Genomic DNA, 21,745 nt, shown 5'->3' on the forward strand with positions numbered 1-21,745 from the left:
TATATATGCATGTATATATATATATATATGTATATATATATATATATGCATACATATTTAATATATATGTATATATATATATGTATATATATATATTCATGTTATTAATCTCATGAATGTAAAATACATATTAAATATTTCTGTCAGGTCTGTCATTGTCACACAAAGGACTCATGAAATAGAAAATTGGTGCAAATATATATATATATATCCCTAATCATTTATCTTGTTTATGGAAGGCCAAATTTAGGAGGTATTTCTAATGCACAATAAAAATATTACATGGAAATTTACATGATCTATTGATCACTAGCCATGAAATCATAATAACTGATATAGAAGTTGGTGAAACTATTGCAAGTAGCAATCACAACTTAGATTCAAATGCTGAAAAAACTAGAATATATACTTGTGTTTCTAAAATAACCGATTTCAGTAAAGCTCAGTTCATAGGACTATGTCAGGAGCTTCAGTTTACAGATTGGGAGGAAAAATTAAGTGAAGGAACTGTAGATCAGATGTGGGTAATGTTTCAAAATATGCTTACTAAGATGATTCATACATACATCTTGTTTAAGGACAGATGCCTCCCAAATCAAGCTTGCCCAAAATGGCTTGACAAAGAAACTGAAAAAAGTATTGCTAAAAAGAAACAGGCTTACAAGGAATACAAGTGCTAGGGTGCACTTAATGACTACCAAAGTTATGTGATATTACAGAGAAATAAAAAAGAAAAGAAAACAACAACAATATGAAATTAATATCGCTGATAAATCCAAAGAGAATCCCAGAGAATTCTAGTTACATTAGAGATAAAAAAGGTTATTAGGAATCACATTGGCCCACTATTATCTGCTGATGGTCAACTTGAAAATTCAAATGAAAGAATGTGTGATATTTTAAACAACTATTTTGCTCAGTATTCGTAAATGAAACAGCTTAAAGTGAACTCCAAACTAAAACCTGTGAAAAGTCTAGGGTGAACTTACTACGATTGATATAACAAAAGAAAATATTAAAAGGTATATCGAGAAACTCAAAGTTAATAAAACATCAGGGCCTGATGGCATCCAAGAATCTTAAAGTAAATGAAAAATGAGATTGTTGTTCCATTAGAAATTATTTTCAAGAAATCCATAGTATCCAGAGATGTTCCAAGAGAATGGAAACTAGCTAACGTTATTCCCATATAAAAAATGTGACAAAAAGAAACCAAATAACTATAGGCCTATAAGTTTGACATCAATCATAGGAGTAATGTTGGAAACTATCAGAGATGCTATAGAACATCATTTAGAAAGTAATTGTTTGATAATTGATAGCCAGCATGGATTCAGATGGAAACATTCTTGCGTGACTAACTTACTCAAATACTACAATACACTCCTCTCGAATTATGACAAAAGAAAAAAATATAATTTAATATATCTTAGACTTTGCAAAAGCTTTTGGTACCGTCCCCCACGAAAGACTATTTACTAAATTAGCTTCACACGGAATAAGTGATAGCCTATTAAGTTGGACTAGTAATTGATTGAATGATCAAAAACAGATTTGTTCTAAATAGCAAAACTTCTAGATGGAAAACTGCTACAAGTGGAATTCCTCAGGGTTCCGTTCTTGGGCCACTTTAATTCATAGTACATGCAGAGGTGGGCGCGCGAACCTTTTTTGGGGGTTCCGAATCCAAACCCGAATCTTCGCCGGGGTTTTGGGTTCCGAACCTCCGAATAGCAAACCCGATTTTCAAAATTTCGGTGCGAACATTTATTACGAACATTTGTCCGCGAACCTCCGAATCTTTAAAAAATAGCAAAGCGAACCTTAATTCCGATACCTTCCGAACATTTCCAAACCTAAATTTTACTCATTCCGAATCTCCGAATCTAAATTTAAAGCTTTCCGTTTAAAAAAAGTGTTTTTTAAGATATCTACATTATTTATTAAACAAATTATTACTAGACAAACAAATTATTAATACAAGACAGTAAAAAGTAAAAAACAAAAGTTCACAAAACAAAACAGTAAAAACATTTAAAACAAAAATTCACAACACTTCAGTCTTCACTCTTTACTCTTCACAGATTCACTCTAACTTGTCGGTCCTTTCTCTCTCCCTCTTAACCAACTTCAAGTTTCCCTTCATGAAGGTCAGGTTCTCAAAGTTCAGATTGGTCAGAGAGGCTCGCTTTGGCCTCAAAATGTCCGAGCCGAAGCTGAAGAGTCGTTCAGCTGAGGCAGACGAGGGCAGGGGAGTGTTATACTTGATGAAACAGTTCACCCAGTGCTGCCTGTGCTCCTTGGGGAAGTTTGCCGGGGAGATCTTCATGATGCTTGTGCCGAGAATGGCGCCCCAAGTGTCTACTTCCTTGCCGACCTCCTCCTCCAGGTTGGCCACCACCACAGGCTCCTCCTCGTCCTCAAGAAGGAAGGCAAACTCGTCGTGCTCGCTGGTGTGGCTGGCCACAGACTGTGGCCTGGAGGTGGGCTGGCTGGAGGCGGAGGCCACATCCCCCTCCTTGGACCTGATTTGGGCCACAAGGTCCGACACCATCTTGTCCCTCACCAGGTTGTACAAGTCAGGATTTGTCCTGCATATGTACTTGACCATCTTTAAACGGAACCTGGGGTGGGAGGCAGTCGCAAGGAGCTTCTCCTGGTCCTCAAACATGTGTTGAAACCTGAAAAGATTAAGATATGAGTTAATTTAATTATTGATTAATGATTACTATTTTTTTTCATTTCAATTACTATAAAATATTATATTATTTTATTATTCATATAATTATATTGTATTATTATTATAATATCATATTAAAATATTAAAAAATATCTACCTTTCAGTGAAGCCCTTTTTGTCTCTGCCATGGTGCTCCTGTGTCTCCAGGAGGTAGGTGACGAGGGGCTTGGCATGCTTGATGCTGTTGTCGTCCCTAAGCAGGTTCAAGTCCCTCTGGAGCACCATCAAGTTGGGAAGGAAGTTCCCCATGTAGGCATGCTGGTCTGACTGCATTTTGTCCAAAGCATTGGCAACTGGGGCCATAACTTTGACGTACACGGCGATGGCCTCGTTGTCCTCGTCAACAAAGGCGAGGATCGGGTTGGGGCGCATGCTGGTACAGAGATCATTGATCTTTTTACGGGTGTCCAGGTCCTGTAGCAGGCCAGAAAGCATATTACAGCTGTCATAGCTGGAGTTCCACCTCGTCGCGCCAGGGACTTTAATTTTTTTGCCCATAGCATCCTTTATCTCGTTGGCTGCGACAGTTCGGCGGCCCTGGGCATTCCACAAAGACTGTGCCTTGGCAGCCGACCTTCTGAAGATATTCCTACCACCATGGTTCCATTGTGGGACCTGAAAAAAGAATATTTATCATTTAATATTTTATTACAATTCACAATTTAGAAAATAATAAATAATAATTTAAATCTTTTTTAGTTTTTACCAAAAGAACAATAAATTATTTGATATTTATAAATTATTAATTTATTAGATTTAAAAAATATATATATTATACTCACTTTGGAAACATCCTCAGACGCCAAGAGGTTCAGAGTGTGTGCACCACACCTCTGGTGTTTAGGCAGGCTAACCTCGGCTTCGTCAGCCTGGTCCAGGGCCTCCTCCATAGATATGACCTGAGGCTCGTCAGGCTTGTCCTCGCCAGGTTGTATGACGACGTCCTCTTGTGCAAAGTTGACAAATGCACTTACATAGTTTGTGTCATTGTCTGTGGTCGTGCAAAGGATCTTGCTGCTGATGCGGAAGTCCTCATGCAGCTTGCTCAAGGACCTCGCCAAGTACTCGGCTGTCTGGCTCTCCTTCACCTCCTCCATGCCCAAGACTGCAGTCGTCCTCTCCAGGGTGGCCTTGTCCAACCACGAGACTGTGGAGCCTATGAAGGCCCGGTTGTGGCTCGACCAGCTGTCGGCAGTGGTGGCCAGGTAGTCCTGCTTGGACATGATCTTGGTGAGCTCATTTTTGGCCCTGGCGCTCATATGCTTGATGTCGTCGCCAAGCTTTTTCCTGGACGGCAGCTTGAACTGAGGGTTCAGGTAGTAGAGGAAGGCCCTGAGCGCCTCTGACTCTGTTGTTATGGTGGGCAGCATGTCGCGGATAATTCACTGAAACATAAAAAAGATGTGTGAGTATTTGAAGTTAAATTTTTGTTTTAAATTATTTTTATTTATTAAAGTTAATAAATTTATCAAATTATTTTCATACTAAAACAGTAGAACTTTTAAAAGTAAAACTTACCTCATAAAACAGGTCAAGGGCCTTCTGCTGGTCAAACCTCTCAGCCATAGCCTCCTCAATACAGCCCTGCCTGAGGCTTTTGGCATCCCGACCACCACCAGAAGCAGAGTGGCCACGTTTGCTGCTGCCATCTAAGGCTGTTTTTAAGGCAGGACTATCTAAAGGGTGCTTGGTGGCATAATGCTTCTTTAAGTTGCTGTTGGTGTCATTCTGAAGCTTCAGCCTCGCAGTGCAATTTTTCTTGGCGCAGAGGGCAAACCCGGCGTCCCTGCCGACACCACACTTGAAGAAAGGCTTGAGAATGTCCCAGTCTCTGTAGAGGTCCCTCTCCCTCCTGGAACCGTGACATTGGTGTATCAGACTGAGCATTTGGGTTTCTCGACCTCGGTGTGGATGTCACGTACTTATCCATTGTCAGCGGTGAGTGTGATGTGAGTAGAGTAGTCTAGCCTCCTTGGGTGTCCTCTCCAGAGTGTTGTCAGTGCAACGGTTGAAGAATGTCTGACTATTGTAGCACTTTAACTAAATCGTAACTTACGGGACGCGGTGACAAGAAAGTCTGCAGACTGTGCAGATTTGTAAACACTAAACAAGCGCTCAGGTTGGCTGCTGCAGTCACCGGCGCATGCGCGGTGGCTGCGCGTCACTAACAAGCGTTCCGATTGGCTGGCAGCTAGCTGTGGTCACAACATGACGAGTCTGTGTTGTACAGATAAAGCAACGAGTTAAACACCACGAGTATATTTCCAAGTTCAAAGAAGGGCAGTCCAGGCAGTACTACTAGTCTTTGTTTCACATTACTACACACAGTCACACAGGTTTGCATATCGAGCACATTTCGAGCAGTGGTCATTTGAGACACACACACACACACACTTACACGCCCATACTGAAATAGAAGTAGAGAGAAGCGATAAAGTAAAACACAATGCTAATGGTCATAGGCGTCACCACATCTGTATGCCGCGGAAAAGTTGAAAACCAATGTTTGGTCGTCTTCGTTTTTTTTTTTTTCGACTTTTTCTCAGGATACGGAGGTTCGGATTCGCGAGAAAAAAAGACGTTCCGAACCCGGAAGTCCGAATCTTTTTTGACGTCGGTCCGAATCCGAACCTCCGAACCCGAATCCGGGATTTTGTCGGTCCGAACAAATCCGCAGATAAAGGTTCGCGAACATTTGTTTGGAACGCCCACCTCTGAGTACATGTAAACTATGTAAACCACGGACTAAAACCTATTGTCTCCAAATTTGCTGATGATACAAATCTGTGCGGAATGGCAAATGATCACTTAAACCAATTAGACATTCAAAAAGATTTAGATAAACTACAGCAATGGTCTGAAAAGTGGTCAATGAAAGTTAACACAAGTAAATGCAAGTGAATGCACATAGGTAAAAATAACAGTATGTATGATTACATGTTATTCGGATATTCGTTAACAAAAGTGTAAAAAGAAGAGGATCTCGGCGTAATTATCAGTAACGATCTCAAATCATCTAAGCAGTGTATTTCAGTCTCTGAGAAAGCAAATAATATTCTAGGACTGATTGCACGATTTTTTTTTTTTTAACTTCAAAAGTCCATCTCTCATTAACAAACTAAATAAATTGTTAGTTCGTCCACATTTGGAATATGCTGTTTCCGTATGGTCACCAAATCTCATTAAAGACATTGACAGATTGGAAAAAGTACAATGGCGAGTCACAAAGCTGATTCCAAACATCAAAAATAAATCATACGAAAATCGACTAAAACATATAAATATCTCCCCCCCTCCCAAAAAAAGAAATACTCGGAGATGACTTGAAACAGGTCTTTAAGATTCTAAAGAGAATTGACATCAAAAGTGACAAATTTTTTACAGTGAATGAGAATCTGACAAGAAATAATGGTCTCAAAATGTCAGGAAATAGATTTAATTTGGAAGTGGGTAGAAACAACTTCACCAACCGTGTAGTTAATGAATGGAATAAACTTCCTGGTGAGGCTGTGCAATGTAGTTTATTTCGAAACTTTAAGATTCGTTTAGATAAACACCTAAGGACGATGCTGTAATGCCAGCCATTTGTTTTATATTATTTGTTATTATTTGTCTATTATTATTTGCTTGACTTTCATTTATTATTATTCATTTGTCAATTTTTTATTTACCATTTACCTATTTGTTTATTATTGAACTATACTAATGCATTTTATCTTATCTATATTATGATTTATATATATATATATATATATATATATATATATATATATATATGTATATATATATAGATATATAGATATAGATATGTATATATATATATATATATATATACATATATTTGTATGTAAATACATATACCAAGGCTTTTTCCCCCTTACAAGGGAGGTAGCCAAAAATGGAAAGGCACAAAATCATTCCCACCCATTTCATCCCTGAATACACTCCACTCCCCTCCACCCTTCATCTTATCTTAGCACCTCCTGGATGACGGGTCATCCCTACACCCTGTCCACTGCCCTGGGTCAGAGGCAATGTCGCAAGGCACAGCACATCCATAGCAAGGCCGCTTCATTAAATCGACGACTTCTCCCCTTTCCCTCCCCGCATGTACAAAAGAAGATGGGGAGAAATCCGTTCGGGCTGCGTCAAATTTTGCTCACACATACTACCTCACCCCCCATCCCCCCGCCCATTCCACCTCATGCATCACATCATCTACTGTATATACAACCATTCTCCATTCACCCGTCTTCTGTCCTCTCCCGTCCTTCCTCAACAGACATTCCCCTCTTCCCAAAAGCCCCTTTCACCCCATCCATCCATCTCATTCTAGGACGTCCCCTCATGTTCACTCCCTCCACATCTGCCTTCCATACCTCTTTTACTAGTCTTTCTTCATTTATTCTTTCCATCTGTCCCAACCATCCTAATACTCTTTCATCAACCCTATCTCTCCGTTCCCTTTCCACCCCTGTTCTCCTCCTCACCTCCTCATTTCTCACTCTATCCAGCCTAGTAACCCCTACCATACTTCTCAGACACCTCATCTCAAACACATTCAAACTCCTTCCTCTCTTCCTATCTCATGTTTCATGTTTCTGTCCCGTACAGTGCTGTTGTCACAATTACTCCTTCATGCAGTCTCCTCTTAGCATCCATTCCTAAATGTCTATTCCTCATTACACTCTTTAATCCACCAAGGCATTTACTCACTTCTCTCTATCTAATTCTACCTCCACCTCCACTCCACCTTTTCCTGCCACATTTGCACACAAATATCTAAAGCTATCCACTTCCTCCAGTCGCTCTCCCTTAATGCTCACTTCCAATATGCTGCCACTTTCACCCCTTGTACATCTCATCACCTTACTTTTGCCCACATATATCTTCAGCTTTCTTCTTTCACACTCTCCCAAACTCTGTCACCAACTTCCTCTATCCCTCCTCCGATCCTGCTACAAGCGCAGTGTCGTCCGTAAACAACAACTGACTCACCTCCCACTTTTCTCCATTTTCTTTGACCATCTCCAATCCCTGACCCACCACCCTTCCATTTACCTCTCACACTACCCCATCCATGTATAAGTTGAACAGCCAGGGTGACATAACGCATCCTTGACGAAGTCCCACCTTTACCTCGAACCACTCACTCTCGCCATTTCTAATCCTGACACATGCTCTACTACTCTCGTAAAAACTCTTGACAGCTCCTAGAAGCTTTCCTCCTATCCCATATATCCCCATAACCTCCCACAGTGTCTTCCTGTCTACCCTGTCGTAAGCCTTTTCCAGATTCATAAAAGCCCAAAAAACATCCTTCCCCTTTCCTATAGCTTTCTCACATATCTGTCTTACCACAAAAATCTGATCTACACAACCTCTACCCATCCTAAATCCACACTGTTCCTCACCAATTACTCCCTCTGTTCCTCTCCTAATCCTCTCAATCAAGACCCTCCCATAAGCCTTCCCAACTACACTTAACAAGCTAATCCCTCTGAAACTACTACATTCACACTTGTCCCCTTTTCCCTTGTAAAGTGGAACTATACAGGCACACCTCCAATCATCCGGCACTCTACCCTCTCTCCAGCAAAGATTGAATAACCTCACCAGCCAGTCCACCATTACTGTACCTCCTTTTTTTTTTTTTTTTTTTTTTTTTTAGACATTCTGCATGGCATCCATCCAGACCAGGTGCCTTACCTGCTTTCATCATCTTAACAACTGCCTTCACTTCATCCTTCCCTATTTCTCCTCCATTTTCCTCACTCATCACGGTCATTTTCTTAGAATTTCCAACTGCAACTATCTTTCCCTCCCTATCCCCCTTCACATATAGCAACTCCTTAAAATACTCTGCCCACCTTCCCCTTACTGCCTTCTCTTCCATTATCATCTCTCCATCTGCACCTTTTACCTTTTCTTCTCTACTTGATTCGCCTCCTCTTTCTCTCTTAATTTCTTTCCAAAACATCTTTTTATTACTTTAAATTTTTTCCGTCATACTCTTACCCCACTTCATATCTGCTCTCCTCTTTGCCTGCTTTACCTTGTGCTTTACTTCTCTTTTCTTTTCTTTGTGCCTCTCATATGACTCCCTCGTCCTATTTTGTAACCAATCTGTGAAAGCTCGCTTCTTGTCTTCTACAACCTTCTTTGATCCTCATCCCACCATTCACTACCCTTCCTTCTATTTCCTCCTGTCCTTCTTGTTCCACACACCATCCTTGCACACTTTGTGACTCCCTCCTTCAACCATCCCCACTCCTCCTCCACACCTAGCTCTACTCTATCCTTCAATCTCTCCCACTTCTCATTCAGCTTCTTCTTGTACTCCTCCTTTTCCTTTTCATTTAAAAAGTTCACTCTAAGCACCTCCCTACCTTTTGTCCCTCTCCTCTTTCTCCATCTATCCTCCACTCTCAGCTTACCTTCCACCAAAAAATGATCTGATATCCCCCCACCCTCTCCCCTTAGCACATGTACATCCTTAACTCTTCGTATCATAATCCTATTTACCACTACATAATCCATTAACTCTCTGTCTACCACCCTCCCATCCACCACCCTCTCCCATGTGTACTTATGCTTGACTTTCTTCCGAAACACTGTATTTGCTATCATCAACTCTCTAGACACATTTCCACCATCAACTCTCCACTATGATTCTTTCCTGGAACTCCACATTTCCCACTCACTCCATCAATTGGACCATTTCCTACCCTAGCATTAAGGTCTCCCAGTACTGTTACATTGACATTTCTCCCTAAATCCTCTATGCACTAATTTAAATCTATCCAAAAGGCCTCCCTTTCTTCTACACTCTTCTCACTGCCAAGCCCATATGCACTTACAAAGACCCACATCTCCTTTCCCAGTTTCACCTTCATCCACATTATCCTTGAGGAAACCTCCTTCCACTCCACTACACGTTTACCTATCTCTTCACTTACTAGAATAGCCACCCCTTCCCTCCCTTGCCCTCTCTTCACTCCTGATAACCTCCCACTTACACTCCCAAACTTACACTCACCCTTCCCTTTCAACTTAGATTCACTCAAAGCCAACACATCCATCTTTCTTCTCACAAACATACTACCTATCTCTTCCCTTTTACTATCATCTGTACCACATCCACGCACATTAAAAGACCCAAACCTTAGGGTGCTGGTCGGAAAACTCCTAGACCCTCTTATGCCTTTACTTTTTCTTTTGGGAATATCCCCTGTGGGGCTACAAGGAGAAGGATGCCTAGTCCCAATCCCCGTCCCTTTCTTCTCGCCTCTTACGATCCAAGTGGAAATACTTGGTGGCAGTATTCTTTCCCCCCACCACAGAAAATGAATACTCAGAGAAATGGAACAGGACAGCAGCAAGGGGCTGGGGGACAGCATAACGGAGGGACAGTCGTAGTATAAAAGTGTCATCATTTCTCTATGAACAGAGTTTTCGTCTATCATAGACAAAAGGATGTGTGACTCTAGTCCGTAGGGGTGCCCCATATAGACCCTAAAGTATCAACTCCATGCTACTTTGCCACAATAACAAACAGCCAATACCCCAGAAAATAGAAAATAGAAATAATAAAAAAAAAATAGTAACATAAAAACATACACATGCTCATAAGTTCAAATCGGTATCCTTGAGGCACCATAAACTGCAAATTAATCAATCAAGACGGCTGGGCTACCGGGCTGCTCCTGAAAAAAGCGGGAGGGGTGGGGGTGCGGTTATCCAGAACCTTCCAGTTGGAAGAAAGAGAGAGCGTCGTGATGGACTCTTTCAACAGATAATTGTATAGAAAGAGAATGAGACGTTTCGGTAAATCTAGTGTTGCGTGGTCTTCTGAAGAAGGGAGCCACACGCAAAGGAACAATGACCGTAAAAATAATGCCAGGAAGGGAATAGAAACATGCCATTGTACCACCTTGTACCGAAGACAGCGGCCCCCACCTTTAAGGTACGTTTTACTTTGTGCGATTATCGCTCAACGATGATCGTTCATGGCCCAATGAGGATCGTCAGACGATGGTCTAGAGCACTAAATCTTTGTTTTTGAATGGTAGGGTTGTTTTGCTTCGAGCTGCAAAGCACTGAGCTGATCGTTTCAACCAAACCTACCAGCGCGTTTACTCAAATATGATACCAGTTAGTAGGATGTGCGTCACCCGCCATTGGCTGTGGGAGGTTAATAATGGCACCGAGTAAAACGTACCGCTGGTGTCACACTGTCCGGCGCCGATGTTGCGGCTTGTTATTGGCGACAGCAAAGTCTCCCTTTTTTGAGTCCTTAGACACGAAATGTTATGATAGTATTTTAATCAGGGGAGGTGGTGGTCGTTATATCAAGTTCTGGCTGTCGCCAGGTGATTATATTAAGCTAATTGAACTTACAAGCATAATCTCGCCGGATCCGGTGCCGCCGCATAGTGTGACACCAGCGTAAAACCCATGATGCGTTCTCATCTCGCCTTTACCAAGATGCACTGGAACATGTCCGGGTTTATACACAGATATTTTTTGTTTTTGATTTGTTATCATTTGTCTGTTTGATTCTCATTTATTATTAGCTATTATTTACTGGTTTGTTTATTATTTAAATATACCTATGCATTTATTTATGTATCTTATTTGTTATTTACATTATTATATTTTTTATTTATTCATTTATTATTATTTTTTCGCATCCGACCTAGATATGGACCAAAAGGTCTCCTGTCGGCATGCTCCGCCTTTGTAATCCTTTACATACATATATACCAAAAGCTTTTTTCCCCATATAAGGGAGGCAGAACAAAAAAACACATAAAAACCACTCCCACCCATTTCAACCCTATCACACTTCACTCCCGTCCACCTTCTTCCCTCACTCTTATCTTGGCACCTCCTGGACGACGGGTCATCCCTGCATCTTGTCCAATGTCCTGGGTCAGAAGCAGTGTCGCAAGACACAGCACATCCACAACAAGGCCGCTTCATTAAATCGGTGATCCCCCTCTCCGTCACCTCATGCATGAAAGGAGAAGACGGGGAGAAATCCTTTCGGGTTGCGTCAAAATTTTCTCACACATACTCCCTCACCCCCTTCTCCCATCCATTCCACCTCATACATCATCCATATACAGCCATTCTCCATTCACCCCTATCTTCTGTCCTCTCTTGTTCTTTCCCAACAGACATTCCCCTCTTCTCCAAAGCCCCTTTTACCTCATCCATCCATCTCATCCTAGGTCACCCCCTCATGTTCACTCCTTCCACACCTCTTTTACTAGTCTGTCTTCACTCATTCTTTCCATACTTCCAACCATCCCAATACTCTTTCATCCACCCTATCTCCCAACTCCCTTTCCATCCCCGTTCTCCTCCTCATCTCATTCGTCACAGCAAATACAAATATGAAATGAAAATATAAAATAGAAATGTATACATCAAATAAATAAATAAATAGGAAATACAAAATATGATCTACAAAAATATTAGATATAAAATATAAAACAGAACAGAAAATATAAATAGAGAAGTAGAGGAAATATAAAAAAAACCTACACCTCCACCTTATTTGTTTACATATGACGCCATAACCCGTCAAGCATTGAGCTACACTCCTTCAGCTATTCATAGAGTTTGTTTTCGTAGCTGTGCTTTTTACAGGTGAAACAAGTGTGTCTTCTTCATTTCGTAAATGCAGCGATATGGTGGTAAGATAGCTTAGTGCATGCGTAGTAGTTCGCATTTGCCACTCTTCAATTCTCATTTGGCATTCTGAGCAATGGTAGGTACAGGCACAAATTTTTTTAACTCTTAAATTCTTGTTTGCATATGAAAGACAATTTCATTAGAAACAAAATACTTTTTAAATTTTTGAAATAACTTAAAAAATAAGGGAGATACAATTTTTTTTATTTAATAATTTTTTTTATCCCGAGTTTTTGGCTAGACCAGGGATTGCCAGACTTTTCAGCTCATCGACCCCCTAGTAAAGTTTAAAAATTTCTACAGACCCCCAAACTATCAATTCACGATTTATATCAGTTTATTATTATTATTGGTGTTATTGTTATTAATGCTATTATTATTATTATCATTATAATTATTATTATCATCATTATTATTATCCTAGTTATCATTATTATTATTATTATTATTATTTTTAGTTATCAATAGTGTTATTATCATCATTATGAATATCATTTTTGTTGTTGATATATTGTTTTAATTCTTAACTTGTTTGGTCTCATAAATCACTTATGGTAATTCTAAAGTACCATAGTCACAGTTTTCGTGTTTGTGGATTTTACTTATTCTATTTGTTTATTTCTTATTTTGATCCGTTATAAAAGGGCCAAATGGCAACATTCATCAAGGCGATGGTGTTCCAATAATAATACAGATACTTTCACATATACATAAACATAAATGTTTTAAAATAAATATTCATAATTTACCATTAGCTTTAAGAGTAATATTACATATTCTGTATTATATTACTATAAGTGATATTTAAGCCAATAATATTACACAAGCTCGTCATCTTGATGTTCATTCACGATGTGGTTGTGTGTATGTGAGATTCTTCCGACATGCACAGAATGGAAAGGATTTTTGACTCCAAGTGAACTGGCACGGTTTTTCATTAAGTTTAGATATTGTTTGGTTGATTATTCTCACTCTTTCAGTACGGGAAGAGAACATGATAATTTCATGCCAACTATTTAATTTTAAGGACTGCCTCTCAAACCCATAGTAATTTACTGACCCCTTTTCGACCCCCTAGCAATGTACTGACCCCCTTTTGACCCCTTGGATGGTCTCATCGACCCTTGCGAGTCGATATCGACCACTTTGGGAACCCCTGGGCTAGACTATACTATACTATAACAAAAGGTTAGAATTAAGGGTGGTAATTTGTAAAGTTTTTGGTAAAGAAGTTCACATAAACTTAAAACCACTGGTCCAATTTTATTGAAATTTTGAAAACTTGGGTTTCATGGGTCAACAAATCACCAGAGCATGTCAAAAACAACGTGGAACATCTCCATTATACAAATTTTAGCTTTTCATGATGGGTATGGGCACAAAAATTTGAAGAAAAAATTTACCCCTTAGATTATTATTGTATATGAAAGACAATTTCATTAGAAACAAAATACTTTTTAATTTTCTTAAATACATACATATGTACATGTACCAAGGTTTTTTCCCCCTTACAAGGGAGGTAGCCAAAAAGAAAAAAGCAGAAAATCATTCCCACCCATTCCATCCCTAAATACACTCCACTCCCCTCCACCTTCCCTCTTATCTTAGCACCTCCTGGATGATGGGTCATCCCTGCACCCTGTCCATTGCCCTGGGTCAGAGGCAGTGTCGCAAGGCACAGCACATCCACAGCAAGGCTGCTTCATTAGATCGGTGACCCCCCTTTCTGTCCCCCCATGCATAAAAGGAGAAGATGGGGAGAAATCCCTTCGGGCTGCATCAAATTTTGCTCACACATACTACCTATCCCCCCACCCATTCCACCTCATGCAACATCATCCATATACAACCATTCTCCAGGGAGATACAGTTTTTTTTAATTATTATTATTTTTTTTTTTTTATACCGAATTGTTTGCAAGACTTTACCATAAAAAAGGTTATAATTAAAGGTGGTAATTTGTAAAGATTTTGGTAAAGAAATACATAAACTAAACCACTGGTCCAATTTTATTAAAATTTGCAATATCTAGTCTTTATGGTCAACAAATTACATGAGCATGTCAAAAACAATGTGGAACATCTCCCTCATACCAAATTTGCCTTTTCATGGCAACTATTAAGTTGTCAATTTAGAGATGATCATCAGTACAATCCAAACCCCTAGCGCAATTGACATGCAACTTGGCATGTGAAGGTTTTATGGGTTAACAAATCATCTGAACATGTCAAAATGATGCAGGACCTTCATTTTATACCGTTCTTACTAACACCTATCATGTTGCCATGGCAACTTTTGTCAATTTAGAGATAATCATCCATAAGATCCAAACCCCAGGCCCAATTGACATACAACTTGGCATGTGAAGGTTACATGGGTCAACAAATCATCTGAGCATGTCAAAAACAATGTAGAACCTTCCTTTTATACTATGCTTACTAACACCTTTCATGTTGTCATGGCAGCTAATCAATAAAATCCAAACCCCTGGCCCAATTGACATGCAACTTGTCATATGAAAGTTTTATGGGTCAACACATCACCTGAGCATGTCAACAACAATGCAGGACCTTCCTTTTATACAATTCTTACTAACACCTATCTTGTAACATGTTCCATCAATGTATTGTAGCTAAAAGAACTACTATCACATTTAAAAGTGCATATATAGGTGCCTTAGCCCTTACCCTTAGATTGCCTCTCAGTACGCTAACCAGTCAATACTGCAACTATCTTAAGACCTTACTTAAATTTACGTTGAAATCGGCAAATTATTTTTTACACCAATTTACTGAAACAGAAAAATTAATAAAGTCTTTTTACTTTCAAAGGAGTTATTTTGTTTAATCATGTTATCTATAATCATGATAATCTGAATAAACAGCCTTATTTCAACAGCTCATGTCTTGAGACTTCTCATGGTCATGGACATGGCTCATGACATGGAATACTGACCACATTATTAATAGTTATTTCATACACTTGCTATCATATCCATAGCTGGCTATGTAATAGGCATAGCATAGCCTGTCCAACATCTTAAAATTCATACCATAACAATGTAAGTATTATTTGTGAACAACACCCTCTATGACTACTACTCAAAGTATCTCCATTATATCATGTGTTAACAAACATGACTAAGTATCGGAGAACATGCCTACATGTTATGCATTAAGGCACAGCTGTCACATTACCAACAATCTTACAGTTGCTCATTTCCAGGAGAAAACTGGCTAAAAAATAGGAATATTACATTAAAATGTTCATATATAGGCACTTTATTGTTAGATTTTTACTCAAAAAACTAATTTGTAATGGATAGTAGCCAAATTTGTATTTAAATTGGTGACTATTATTTTTTTTTTTTTTAACTGGGTATACACTTCCAGAACAAGAAGACAATTTGATAATCCTGTGAATGTGCTGAATGCTACAAGCATTCAAACTGATGCATACCCATTTAAACGGGCCACAAAAGATGGCGGTGTAAACATTACATTCACAATGGTAGCGCTGTCCACAGGTTCACACATACCTAGTAAGGGTAGTGTGGATATTTATGAAAATGTTTGCCAGTCTCACAGCGTCAATTACCTATAGTACCATTGGCTATCTCGTATCATTCTGATGTATTCTGAACCACAGATATAAGTCCTGCAAACTAATAGTAATGTCAGTAGCTGTTAGAAAAAAAAAAAACATCTTTATATTTACCAAGGGGCTAGAATAGATTAGGCCAGGTCTCTTATCTGCAATTCTTACCTCTATCATTGGCTAGCTCTTATCATTGAGAATTTTGAACCCCATTTATGAGTAGTGCAAATTAATAGTTATTTTGGCATGAATTTTTAGAAATTTGAGACGAGCAAACACTTTTATGTCATGAAGATGTTTGCTGGTCTGGCAGCTGCAATTTTGACCCATATGATCACTGGCTAGCTCTTATTATTCTAAGTATATGTAAGTACCTCAAATTAACATCAACATTGGTAGTGATTTAGAGAATAAATGAGACTGGCAAGACTCTTTGTTTATCAACATATGCATCCTGTTTGCTTACATTGTTCTTATATTCTTAATGGGGATGGGGCTCCATCTTGTCTTCCAGAGTACAAAAATCAAGAATTTATGAAGTTCACTCTAAATTTGATATGAACTGGTTGTGATATTCTTAGGAGTAAAACCTTTTTGATATTCACTTACATAATCTTGCATAGATACTGGATGCAGGTCATATGACCTAAATGTCCAGATCACTTTTAGCTTGTTGGTATCATATTGGGATGGGAGGTATGTTTATCAAATTACCAAAAAGATATATTAGGGTAAATCCACTTGGTGGTAACAATTGAAAATGGAGGATGGTGAAGATAGACAAAAATATGGTGAACCAATGAAGAGAAGACTAGATGTAAGCAGGGTTGCATCACCATTAGGTGTCATCCCAAAAAAGAGTTGCAACATGGAAATGGTTCAGAGGAATCAAAGGTACAAAAATATTGCATTTTCAGGGTTTGCAACAGAAAGTGCAATACTAGGTAAAGGTATAGATTTGGAAAGGGAAACAAGGTATAGAAATATTGTATGAAATCAAGAGATTCCATAACTTACTCTCTTACTCTGTTGGTTGTCAGGTTGGACAGCCCTTCACCACTTTCACTATGCCTCTCCAGATGGTTCTATCCTCTGCCACCCTGTTCACATCCTTCCTCACTCCATCCATCCATCTGTACCTGGGTCTCCCTAATGGTTGTCTGCCTTATTTAGTTCTGCCATTATGTGCCACATTGATGGTCTGTATTTACCTAGTTGTATTATATGGGAAAGGAGCTATGCTCATGGTGACCCATCTTTGTATCTCTCAGCATCAAGTTTTTTCTTAAAATCTTGAATAGTGTTTGTACACACTGCTTCTTTGTCTAATTTGTTCCAAGTATCTATCACTGTGTGGGAAGCTATTTTTTTCAGATCTCTTCTGTAACTATCTTTTTTAAGTTTCTTTTCATGTCCTCTTGTTTTTCCATTGTCCCATTTCAATAAATCATTCTTATATAAGATTTCCTGTAGATAGTGCACACTATCATAATTCTTGTTTGAAATCTACAAATAGCTGGTATAGGGTCCTACCATATTCGTAATATTTCTCCATTAGTTGTCGGACTGTGTGAATAAGATCCATAGTTGATCTGTTTCACCAAAATCCACACTAATATTCCCCCAACTCCTGTTTTGTGTATGGTTTAAGCCACTTCATTAGAATTCTTGTGTATACTTTGTATAACACACATAGTAGGCTTATTCCCCTGTAACTTATAACATAATGATATGTTGGAAGACACAAGGCATGCATTAAATGAAATACTGAAAGGAAGAAACTTAGTAATTATGAGTGACTAACTCTAAGGAAATATGTTGGGAGATGACAGTGAAGGGTGGAGAGGACCTTTGGGGAAATATACTACTGGACATGACCATTGAATACACAGTAACTCGCTGGGTAAAAGAGAATACCAGATATAGAAATAATGAGGAACTCTTGGGACTAGACTTAACTTTTACATCAGAGCTTGAAATTGTGGATAAAATGGAATAGAAGAAGACCATTTGGGTAGGGTGACCACATACTAATTGAATTTGAACTAAAAGAGGAAATTTCTTTGTGAAGAAATGAGAAACACAAAAAAGGAAGGCTAATGTACAACTAGACGGAATTTGGGAAACTCAGAAAATTCTTTCAAAAAGTGAATTGGGAAAACTTCTTTAATGAAGATAAAGAGATGGAAGAGAAATGGACGATATTAAAAGAAATCTATAATGAAGGAATGGATAAATACATACCAGAACAAAAACAGGAAGAGGTGTACATGAAATGCTGGTACAACAAAAAATGTAGTGAGGCAAAAGAGAAGAGACAAAGCTTGGAAAAGGTGGAAAAGAAATGGGTAAGTGGCAAATATTGATCAAACTAAGAAATGAAATGATTGTATTGACAACACTGTGGGGCAGAAACATGGAACATAAGAGAGGAAGAGAGGAATCTGAATGTGTATTGAGATGAGGCACCAGAGAAGTATGATAGGGGTTACTAGGATAGATAGAGTGAGAAATAAGGTGATGAGGAGAATGAGGGCGGAAAGGGAGTTGGTAGATAGGGTTGATTAAAGAGTATTGGGATGGTTTGGACACATGGAAAGAATAAGTAAAGGACTAGTAAAATAGGTGTGGAAGGAGTGAACATGAGGGGTCAGCCTAGGATGAGATGGATGGATGGGGTAAAAGGGGCATTGGGAAAGAGGGGAATGTCGGTTGAGGAAAGATGGGAGAGGACAGAAGATAGGGGTGAATGGAGAATGGTTGTGTATGGAATCCCACAAGGTTCAGTATTAGCTCTGATAATTTTTGCTATATATATATGTACATACATACATATACCAAGGCTTTTTCCCCCTTTCAAGGGAGGTAGCCAAAAAGGGAAAGGCATAAAAACACTCCCACCCATTTCATCCCTAAATACACTCCACAACCCTCCCACCCTCCCTCTCATCTGAGCACCTCTTGGATGACGGGTCATCCCTGCACCTTGCCCACCGCCCTGGGTCAGAAGCAGTGTCATGGATGAAGGTGTAGAATGTTCCAAAGGTTTACAAAGGCGGAGCATGCCGACAAGAGACCTTTTAGTCCATAACTAGGTCGGATGCAAAAAAATATATAATGAATAAAAAAATAAAATAATAAATAATATAAATAATAATAAATAAATAAATGTGTAGGTATAGTTTAACAATAAACAGGTAAATAGTAAATAATAAAATTAACTCACAAGACAAACCACACAATAATGACCAATTAACTCACAAGCCAAACCACATAATAATGACCAATTCAATTTAATCTTCAACCATTTCCTAATTTCCATTTTCTTTTGCCCACCAATGTTTCACAATCTAAATAAAGAATAAAAAGAAGAAAAGAAAGAAAAAAAATTGTTAGGGACATTTAGGGTACAAGGGGAGAAACAGCCCAGGGGGGAAAGGATAAGTAGGGACAAAATGGGGGAAATTAGTCTCCTTAGGGATTTTCCTCCTAGGGGAGAAGGGACAATAACTCATGCTATATGAATAACTCATGTTATGAGTTTCTTTGCAGACAGTGCAGAACTACTAAAGAAAGTAAGTACAGAAAAAGACTGAATCACTACAGAGTGACCTGGACAAAGTCTGGGAATGGAGCCAAAAGTGGGAAGTGAACTTCAACACTAAGAAATATAGTATAATAGAGTTTGGAAAAAGTTAAAAAAGAATATCATGACAATATGAAATTGGATCTAGGAGTAATTAAAAAAGACATGTCCCCAGACAAGTACATAAACAAAATAGTCGGAGAACCCTACAATTGATTAAGATCAATAAAGGTGGCTTTTGATTACTTGAATGAAGTAATGGTAAAAGACATATTAGTCACACTGATAAGACCAAGATTGGAGTACACTGCGACACTATGGACATCCAGCACAAAAAAATATAAAGGAATTAGAGAGAAAATGGAGAAAAATATAAAGCAATTAGAAAGAAAATGGAGAAAAGTGGGAGGTGAGCCAGTTGTTGTTTGCTGATGACACTGCGCTTGTAGCAGGATCAGAGGAGGGATTGAGGAAGTTAGTGACAGAGTTTGAGAAGGTGTATGAAAGAAGGAAGCTGAAGATAAATGTGGGTAAAAGTAAGGTGATGAGATGTACAAGGGGTGAGAGTGACAGCAGGCTGGAGGTGAGTATTAAGGGTGAAAGACTGGAGGAAGTGGATAGTTTTAGATATTTGGGTGCGAATGTGGCAGGACAGGGAGGAGTGGGGGTGGAGGTAGAATGTAGATTGAGAGAAGCAAGTAAATGCCTTGGTGGACTAAAAAATGTAATGACAAATAGACATCTGGGAATGGATGCTGAGAGGAGGTTATATGAATGAGTGATTGTACCAACAGCAATGTACGGGGCAGAAACATGAAACATGAGAGAGGAAGAGAGAAGGAGTTTGAATGTGTTTGAGATGAAATGTCTGCGAAGTATGATAGGGGTTACTAGGCTGGATAGAGTAAGAAATGAGGAGGTGAGAACAGGGGTGGAAAGGGAGTTGGGAGATAGGGTTGATGAAAGGATATTAGGATGGTTTGGCCTCATGGAAAGAATGAGTGAAGAAAGATTAGTAAAAGAAGTATGGAAGGCAGAGGAGGAAGGAGTGAATATGAGGGGGCATCCTAGGATGGATGGGGTGAAAGGGGCATTACAAAAGAGAGGAATGTCTGTGGAGGAAGGACGGGAGAGGACAGAGGATAGGTATGAATGGAGAGGGGTTGTGTATAGATGATGCTGTGATGCATGAGTGGGTGGGGGATGGGGGGTGAGGAAGTATGTATGGAAAAAATTGACGCAGCCTGAAGAGATTTCTCCCCGTCTTATTTTCTGCATGAGGGGACGGAGAGGGGGGGTCGCCAAATTTATGAAACGGCCTTGCTGTGGATGTGCTGTGTCTTGGGACACTGCTTCTGACCCATGGCAGTGGACAGGAAGCAGGGATGACCCGTCATCCAGGAGGCTACATTAGGCAGGATTTAGTGCGGCAAGATAAACTCTAAAGCACACCTTTTCCTTTTCTTTATTAAAAGTTGCACTTCATCACAATTTCCTTTATACACAAGAAAATACCATTTAGTTTCTGAGTCACCACGTACTACACTGTTACACCTGGGCATGTCTCTCAAAAACCGACCTGGTTGGCTGGTGCGATCCAGTTTTAACCTCCGGAAGTGATAAGGTCATCATTTCTCGAGTTGCCTTTGGTCGTGGTGTTCACAATAATCTCATGAAAGTCCGTTGTCTCACATGGGTGGGGTAACTGCATTTATTACCTACTGGTCTCTTGTACAATAATTACTAATTATATATCCAGGGGGGTGGCTTGTTAATATGTAATGTTTCCGTGTGTTATGTCTGGTGGTATCCACTATGTGTGTGTGTTTGTATGTCCGTAGCGTGCCAGTGGTGGTGGGACGGACGTGAAAGTGCTGAGCTGTTAGACTGTCTATTCAGCAATTGAACGGATGGACTGGCGCCAAGGAGTCGGGTGTGGTGGTGTGGTAATGGTCATCATGGGTATGGTGACATATACACTTCATAAATTCGGCAACCCCCCCTCTCTATCCCCTCATGCAGAATAGGAGAAGACTGGGAGAAATCCTTTCGGGCTGCGTCATTTTTTTTTTTTTTTCTTTTTTCTCATACATACTTCCTCACCCCCCATCCCCCACCCA

At 39.4% G+C, this 21,745-nt stretch overlaps 2 protein-coding genes across 2 annotated transcripts in view; one reads left to right on the plus strand and one right to left on the minus strand.

Annotated features, from left to right (window-relative positions):
• The window catches only part of LOC143031926 (uncharacterized), a 493,007-nt gene that overhangs the window by 157,077 nt on the left and 314,185 nt on the right, over positions 1–21,745 (minus strand). The gene's annotated exons all lie outside the window — the stretch shown is intronic.
• LOC143031923 (uncharacterized) overlaps positions 1–21,745 on the plus strand; it is a 142,575-nt gene that overhangs the window by 117,609 nt on the left and 3,221 nt on the right. The window lies entirely within an intron of this gene.

This window comes from Oratosquilla oratoria, chromosome 12 (genome assembly GCF_046742065.1).
Source record: "Oratosquilla oratoria isolate Oo_2021 chromosome 12, ASM4674206v1, whole genome shotgun sequence".
Lineage (NCBI taxonomy): Eukaryota > Metazoa > Arthropoda > Malacostraca > Stomatopoda > Squillidae > Oratosquilla > Oratosquilla oratoria.